At 36.4% G+C, this 8,750-nt stretch overlaps 1 protein-coding gene across 5 annotated transcripts in view; it reads right to left on the bottom strand.

The window, feature by feature from the left end:
* CTNNA2 (catenin alpha 2) overlaps positions 1 to 8,750 on the bottom strand; it is a 1,118,632-nt gene that overhangs the window by 951,369 nt on the left and 158,513 nt on the right. The gene's annotated exons all lie outside the window — the stretch shown is intronic.

The following is an 8,750-nucleotide window of genomic DNA, read 5'->3' on the forward strand; positions in this document are numbered from 1 at the left end:
CAATTTCTTTTTTGATTCTGTTTCCTCCTCATCAAAAATGATCTTGAGGATGGTTTTCCACAGCTGAGGGTAACTGAAAATACAGAGTCATCTTATGTCCTTTTAAACTCAACATACTGCCAAACCTGCAATTTATCAGGAGCTTATTTTGTTAAAAATGCTAATGTTGGTATCTTCTCTGTTTGACCACATGATGCTATGGTGCAAAATGAGCCCTCCTATTTCTGATTACTGAATGCTGGCTTGTTCTAAATTGATTTTGCTCCCTAGAAATCTAAGAAATCTAATTACCAAATTGTATGGCATTCTAATTATGTCCCACAATCACAGAACTGAGAATCTGAAAGTCTTTATCTGAAGACAAACATACAACCTGTCCATCTCTGTCTCGGGAGAATGTCAGGTATGTATAGTCTATATTAGTAACAGACAAACAGAGTCCCTACAAATGAGATTCCTCATGTGAAATACATAGAGAATAAATCTGGAAGTGGAAAACTTAAACTACAGAATTCAATAATATGAGATTAAGTATGGAGCTGGCCACTCCACACATACTAGGAAATACCTACAACAGAGTTCACTTGTTTCTTAAGCAACCCACATTTATGGTCTCTTACATCTAGGGTGTTTTAATGAATCATTTTTCTTCAAATAGGGAAGAATTCAGGATAATATATGGGAAATATATTGTCACTTCATATTAAAAACCTGAGTAATAAAAAAACCCTGAGTAGTTTCCCAAAAGTCACAAATTTGTTAGCAGAGAGTGAAAAAAAAGAACATCTGATATATATGCCTCCTTCAAAGCACCTCTCTAGAACTTCCTGTGCACTGACCTGTGATGTCTCCAATTCATGGGCTATGTTTTATACTCTATCATCTTATCTATATGACTATGTTTTATAAAAATATATATATATTTCCCATAAAAACTCACTGAATTCTAGTATCTCCCCATGGATGTTTATAGAACACATCAATGGGACTTGTATTAGGAAGGGAAGCTTGTGCTTTAGGAAAGTGGGAGCAGCGCTGGTCATCAGGATCTGGATTGCAGTTAAGAACCCATACCCACAGGTGGTGCTCTAAAATACAAGGAATTACAAGACATGTCTGTGGAGAGGAAAGGCAGATCATGGACCGAAGCCAACCTGGCCAAACATGAACGAACAGTAGAAAATAAGTGATCATAGAGACTTTCCAAAAATAGAGTTATAATTCCAATTCATCGTTCTTACTTCAAGCATACATTATCTAAACTATTATTCCTGAACCATTATAAAATAAAATTTCTGCTCAAAAAAATGAGGCCCTTGAAAGCATCAAACAACACTAAAGAAAAGCTATCCCTAAAATCCTTTCCTTTGTTAAATCCAGAAAAAATCTAGAACAAATAGAACAAATGTCCATCATCCTCAATTCAATACAACACCTGTCCTTTCTTGGAAACATGCTCCCATGAAGGATAAAGTATGAAACCATTTAAATATGTATAACCCACCAAAATATTCTGAAATTTTTAATAATTGGGTGAAAATCATTTTTACCATGCTTGAATAAATCACCTAAAGGCATTTTTGTCTCATCTCTTTATAAAATTCCCCTTGGGGATGAAAATAAGCTTGAAAAGTTTCAGTCAACAGTATAAATTGAGAGTTTGTGTTAAATAAGCCATTGAAAAGTACAGTTTAGAATAAAATTACTATCTCAGCCATTACCACAGGGCTCCACAGTACATTTACAATAATAGCTATATTTTGTAATAACATCATATTCATGTAATTCATACATTGTTTTCATTTTTAAATTTAACTAACGTGCTGCAGGAGATCCTAAAAAAAATCCAGCATACTTCCTACTCTCACTTTCATTTTTCCAAGCCTAGATAATAATATAGCAGCAATTATCAATACTCTTGGGATGAAAAAACACAAAATTACTAGTGAAAAGATTAAGCAATAGATATGACACTCTCCTAAGCCCATTAATTTTTTAAAATATACTTTAAAAAAGGACAGTAAAACCTAATAAATAATTACAGTTGAGTTGCTCCAAAAACTGTATCTTAGCTCTGCTAAGCTTGGAGCCTTGAATCAGTCCAAAGTAAAAGAGTGAAGGAAGAGAGAAAGCGAGAGAAAGATTCTCATTAAGTGAGGAGGGCACTAAAAAAAAAAAATTAAATAAAATAAGGAGGGCACTTACTGTGTCAGCAAAGAGATCATCGTTCTCCTGATAATTTGTCGGAAATTTCCTGAATCACTATTACATGCCAGGCCAAGACAATAATAACACAGAGAAAAGAATTGCTGGTCTTGTGGGTGATAGAGATAATACTTACAAGCATGCATGCATACTGAAACCCCAGACACACACACATACACATATTTAAAACCAGGAATTATAACATTGTGGGATGAAACATAATGAGGGGAAATACAGGATGCTCTGAGACAGTGGAGACCAAGCCAGTTTTGTGGGTGTCAAAAAAACTGAAGAAAGCGGCATCTAGGATAAGAACTGAAAGATATGTAGGTGCTAGCCAGTCTAGCCAGTGTAAGTGACAAGAAAGAAAAGAGAATTTCCAAAGCATATGTAAAATGAGACACCACTGAGTTCTAGAGACAGAAAGCAGTTCTCTTTAGTTTGAGAAGAGAAATTGAAGCAGGAGTGACAAGAAGGGAGCAAAAAGAAACACAAATGAGGAAAGGTCTTATAGAGGAATTTGTATTTAATTTAAAGTCAAGAGGTTAAAAATTGCTCTAAAAAAACAATATTGACAATCTCTGCTTATTCTTTCCTGCATTGCTGATATAATCACTTGAGATACTAAATTTGGCATTATCTAAAACTGACAAATTAGTAATGAAATCAATTCTTGTTTCAGAGCTGAAACAATAATCACAATAGTATGTCTCAAATGTAGCATGGGACATAGTTATGTTACACAATGATCTGTTGTTTAGCTGAACTTCAAATTTACCTGGGTGTCCTGAATTTTTATTAAACCTAGCAATCATGGTCAGGTGGCAGTCAAGGAAAGACTTATTTGCAGAGTCAACTAAGTGGCACAAGAGTGATGATGGCTATGTGTGGCACCAATCATCCAATACCAGTTTGACTAATAGGATGTTTGTAATGTTTTTGAGAAACTTTAATGAAGATCATTCTGCCCAAAATTATATTTAAAGCCCATAAATTCCTTTGAATGCTGGTAATTGAGAAAGATAGTTTAATCGAACACAGATCAAGCAAAATTATTTTTTTCAAATGTTTATTTATTTATTTATTTATTTATTTATTTATTTTTTGAGGGGGGGTAGGGAGGAAGGGCAGAGAGAGAGAGAGAGAGAGAGAGAGAGAGAGAATCCCAAGCAAGCTCCACATTCAGTGCAGAGCCAGAAACGGGACTCAATTTCCCAACTATGAGATCATGACCTGGGCTGAAATCAAGAGTCAGATGTTTAACCAACTGAGCCACTCATGTGCCCCACAAAATTATTTTTCTAAAGAAAATATAGATTATTTATATGCAATGTGAAAAGACATTAATATTTTCTACATGTACATATACAAATATGCATATGCAATGTATATGCTGTATATGTATACTATGCCTTTCATTATAAAGATGAACTATAGATTTCAACATATGAAAAACAAAACATTATTTCTTAGTTTGGTCACTATGTATCAAAAAATTGCCTGCACGCCAGGTGGCTAAGTCAGTTAAGCATCCAACTTTGGGGCAGGTCATGATCTCAGGGTCCATGAGTTCAAGCCTCCAATCGGGCTCCATGCTGACAACTCAGAGCCTGGAGTCTGCTTTGGATTCTGTGTCTCCCTTTCTCTGTCCCTCCCCCACTCACACTCTGCCTCTCTCTCTCTCTCTCAAAAATAAATAATAAGCATTAAAAATTTTTAAAATGATACATACTCTTGACAAACTAATGCATATATTCATCCTTAAAATCCCATAACAATAATTGTTTTTGTCAACATCTTCCTTAAAAAACTACTGCAACAGGGGGGCCTAGGTGGCTCAGCTGGTTAAGCATCCAACTTTGGCTCAGGTCATGATCTCATAACCCCAAGCCCCTAAGTTTTCAAGTTCCAGATATTAAAGTCCATTGAAAATAAAATCTGGTGATGATAAGCCTTCTGATTTTCAAAGCCAAATGTTATGGGGATTTGCTTTCTCAGTGTGGGTACCCCATGCCTGGGGTGCTCAGTGTGGTGTCTGCTCCTCTCCCTTCTCTGTGCCTCCAGTGCAGAGAGTGCAGTCCCTCCTATGGACAGTCTCATGGGTCAATTCATTCCCAATGGTCTCTGCCCCTCCTACTGTTTTTGATGTGCCCTCCTCTCTACATTTAGCTGTGGAAAGTCTGTTCTGCCAGTCTTTGGGACATTTTCTGGGTTATTTACACTGATGTGGGTGTTACCTACGTGTATCCATGGAATAAGATGAGTTTAGGATCCTTCCATCTTCCAGAGAAGTCCTCTACTACTCACCATAGCTTGCATAGTCCAGTAAAAAGAAGATTTCTTCTGCTTGGCCATAGCAACCTTCCTAATTGCACCATCTTAAACAGGGAAATGATACGGTCAAATTACACACTGTTTACAATGTGATTCTGATTGCTATTTAGAGAATGTATAGGAAGTGAGCAAAAGTGGGATTGGTGGATTATTTAGGAAGTGACCCTGTTGGCATGGTGTGAAAGTACTTGGGTTTAGAACCAGAACTTCAGCAGCAGAGATGGAGAGAGGTGGGCAGATTGGAGAAAAGAGAGTCCAAGGAGAATTCTTAGGTTTGAGAAGAGGGCTGAGTGAAAAGATATAGGCTGAAGGTACAAATTTGAGTGTTGCCAGCATATTGGTAATTCTTAAAGCCATAGGGATGGGTAGAATCACCTGGAGGAATACGCAGAAAAAAGGAAAGAGGACTCCTAATTCTAAGCCCTAAAACCCACAAACGATAGAGAAGGTAGAAGTAAGAGAAATAAGATAAAGCAAAGACTGAGAAGGCACAGCCATGAAGTCAATATATCCTAACTACAGAAGGAATCAGAGTTATGTCAGAATGAAAGAAAAACCACTGCTTAGATTTCTTACGACTTTTCCTGGCCTTTCTTCCTTCTTGATTATGTGAAAACTAAGCATATCTTTTGTACTTTCAACAGGATGACAAGAAACAGAAAACAGGTACGTTGCCATGCCCCAATCCTTAATCTAGATCTCTGAGAAGCTTTAATTACTTTGATAGTTGAGGGCTTACTGAGTAAATGCAATTCTGTCACTTTGTAGGCCTTCTTATGCTTGGTGGAGTGGATTTTTTACTAGCCAGTTCAGATAAGGTTTCTATATTGTCCAAAGTAGTTATGAGCTAACCTCCCAGAATTTCTTCCTTGAAATTTTTGAATTAGTATGCATAAGATTTTAATTGTCCTGTTTCAAGCATATAAAAATCATTATTCTTTTCTGATATTAATTTTTAAATGTAGTTTTAAATACAATTTTTCCCATTTAAAATAGTAGTTATTCACTGAAATGGAAAATGCAAGGGAAAAATATTTTAGGGCTTGAGTTTATTGCCAAGCATAACAGAAGAAACAGATATTGCTAATTCACATGCATTTAGCACTTAATAGGGAAAACAGGTATTTACTTTAACTTATTCATTTGAATGTTAAGGAATTTGTCTACATCATGTTTGCATTTCAGCAAATTTCTGGTTTGGGCAAGACATAGGTGATACAAACAAGAAAAGGAACTAAGTCCTGACAGTAAGAATATATTCAGTTCTCTTTGGCTTTCTTTTTTCCTCTTTTTTGTCTGCTCGTTTGTTTCAAGTTTTTATTTAAATTCTAGTTAGTTAAAATATAGTGTAACATTGGTTTCAGGAGTAGAATTTAGTGACTCATCACTTACATATAACATCCAGTGCTCATCACAAGTGCCCCCTTAATACCCAATGCGCATTTAGCCCATCCCCCTTCACCTCCCCTCCAGCAACCCTCAGTTTGTTCTCTAGAGTTGAGAGTCTACTTTATGGTTTGCCTCTTTCTCTCTCTCTCTCTCTTTTTCCCTCTTCTGTTTGTTTTAATGTTGGGACTGTACCCATTCCCTACCTTCAATTTATTCCTTTACTCTTCCCATTTTACTCTACCAATCCTCTGTGGTTGATGTACTAGCAACCTGCCATTTCAGTATTTTCAGCCCTTGTTTTCCTGAGGAGCAACAGACTTAGTCCAATTCACCTTAGGACTTTTATTATGTGTTCTAAGTCTCTCTTTTTTCATCTATAAAATGGAGAAAATAGGGGTGCCTGGGTGGCTCAGTTGATTGAGCATCCAACTTCAGCTCAGTTCATGATCTCACAGTTCGTGAGTTCAAGTCCTATGCTGGACTCTGTGCTGACAGCTCAGAGCCCAGAGCCTGCCTCAGATTCTGTCTCCCTCTCTTTCTCTGCCCCTCCCCCGTTTGTGCTCAGTCTCTCTCTCTCTCTCTCTCTCTCTCTCCTTCCCCCCCTCAAAAATAAATAAACATTAATTTTTCTTAATGAAGAAAATAATACTGACTTTACCAAGTTGATCCACAAAGTAATGAAAACTCCTAGAGATATCTAAGGTAATATCACAGTAATAATAAACAAACATTAGGACTTTCCCTCCTTTTCTCCTTAGAGGTTCTAGATTATCTGTGGTTAGTTCTGTACTAATGGAGAAGAACTCCAACTAAAACCAGGGCAGTAAAAAGTGTCCAAAGCAAAACCCAAACTCTAATTAAAGTAATTTAGAAAATTTAGTTCAACAACTTGGACCACTACTATGAGCAGGCCTCAAAATGTTACATGTAAAAAAGAAACTAAGATTGGTTGAGCTTACTAAATTGTGAGGGAAAGCCACCCAAACCCCCTTTTTCATGAAAAAAAAAAAACACAGAAATTAAAAACTGAGGCAGCATGTACAGCACTCATAAGACGTTAAGACTTCTCTTTTATCCTCTACTAGATAAAATGTCTCTTATTAGGATTCATAAAATAATCACTGTGTTAATGTCAGAAATTATTGAAAGTAAATATTTTGATAGAAGAGAAGTTATGTTATTGTTAATATAGTTAGCTTGTATTCTAAAACCATATATAGCATGCTAAACTTTTGTTGTCCTAGGCTAATGAGGAGGAAATAGAGGCAGAGGTTGTGTATTAACTGTGCGTATATTTATGCTAAACAAAAGTGAAATGATGCCAAAATGCACTCAGTGGTTGTGATTTGCAGTAGTTGGTTCTAAAGGTAGAGGAAACAGAAATTTGAAAATATATGGAAACAAACGAAAATGAAAATACAACAATCCAAACACTTTGGGATGCAGCAAAGGCAGTCCTGAGAGGAAAATACATTACAATCCAGGTCTATCTCAAGAAACAAGAAAAATCCCAAATACAAAATCTAACAGCACACCTAAAGGAAATAGAAGCAGAACAGCAAAGGCAGCCTAAACCCAGAAGAAGAAGAGAAATAATAAAGATCAAAGCAGAAATAAACAATATAGATTCTAAAAAAACTGTAGAGCAGATCAACGAAACGAAGAGTTGGTTTTTTGAAAAAATAAACAAAATTGACAAACCTCTAGACAGGCTTCTCAAAAAGAAAAGGGAGATGACCCAAATAGATAAAATCATGAATGAAAATGGAATTATTACAACCAATCCCTCAGAGATACAAGCAATTATCAGGGAATACTATGAAAACCTATATGCCAACAAACTGGACAGCCTGGAAGAAATGGACAAATTCCTAAACACCCAGACTCTTCCAAAACTCAATCAGGAGGAAATAGAAAGCTTGAACAGACCCATAACCAGCGAAGAAATTGAATCGGTTATCAAAAATTTTCCAACAAATAAGAGTCCAGGACCAGATGGCTTCTCAGGGGAGTTCTACCAGATGTTTAAAGCAGAGATAATACCTATCCTTCTCAAGCTATTCCAAGAAATAGAAAGGGAAGGAAAACTTCCAGCCTCATTCTATGAAGCCAGTATTACTTTGATTCCTAAACCAGACAGAGACCCAGTAAAAAAAGAGAACTACAGGCCAATATCGCTGATGAATATGGATGCAAAAATTCTCAATAAGATACTAGCAAATTGAATTCAACAGCATATAAAAAGAATTAGTCACCATGATCAAGTGGGATTCATTCCTGGGATGCAGGGCTGGTTCAACATTCGCAAATCAATCAACGCGATACATCACATTAATAAAAGAAAAGAGAAGAAACATATGATCCTGTCAATCAATGCAAAAAAGGCCTTTGACAAAATCCAGCACCCTTTCTTAATAAAAACCTTGAGAAAGTCGGGATAGAAGGAACATAGTTAAACATCATAAAAGCCATCATCCTCACACACAGCTAACATCATCCTCAATGGGGAAAAACTGAGAGCTTTTTCCCTGAGATCAGGAACACGACAGGGATGCCCACTCTCACCGCTGTTGTTTAACATAGTGTTGGAAGTTCTAGCATCAGCAATCAGACAACAAAAGGAAATCAAAGGCATCCAAATTGGCAAAGATGAAGTCAAGCTTTCGCTTTTTGCAGATGACGTGATATTATACATGGAAAATCTGATGGACTCCACCAAAAGTCTGTTAGAACTGATACATGAATTCAGCAAAGTTGCAGGATACAAAATCAACATACAGAAATCAGTTGCATTCTTATACACTAACAATGAAGCAACAGAA

Source organism: Herpailurus yagouaroundi, unplaced genomic scaffold (assembly GCF_014898765.1).
Source record: "Herpailurus yagouaroundi ecotype Mexico unplaced genomic scaffold, PumYag 221, whole genome shotgun sequence".
Taxonomy (NCBI): domain Eukaryota; kingdom Metazoa; phylum Chordata; class Mammalia; order Carnivora; family Felidae; genus Herpailurus; species Herpailurus yagouaroundi.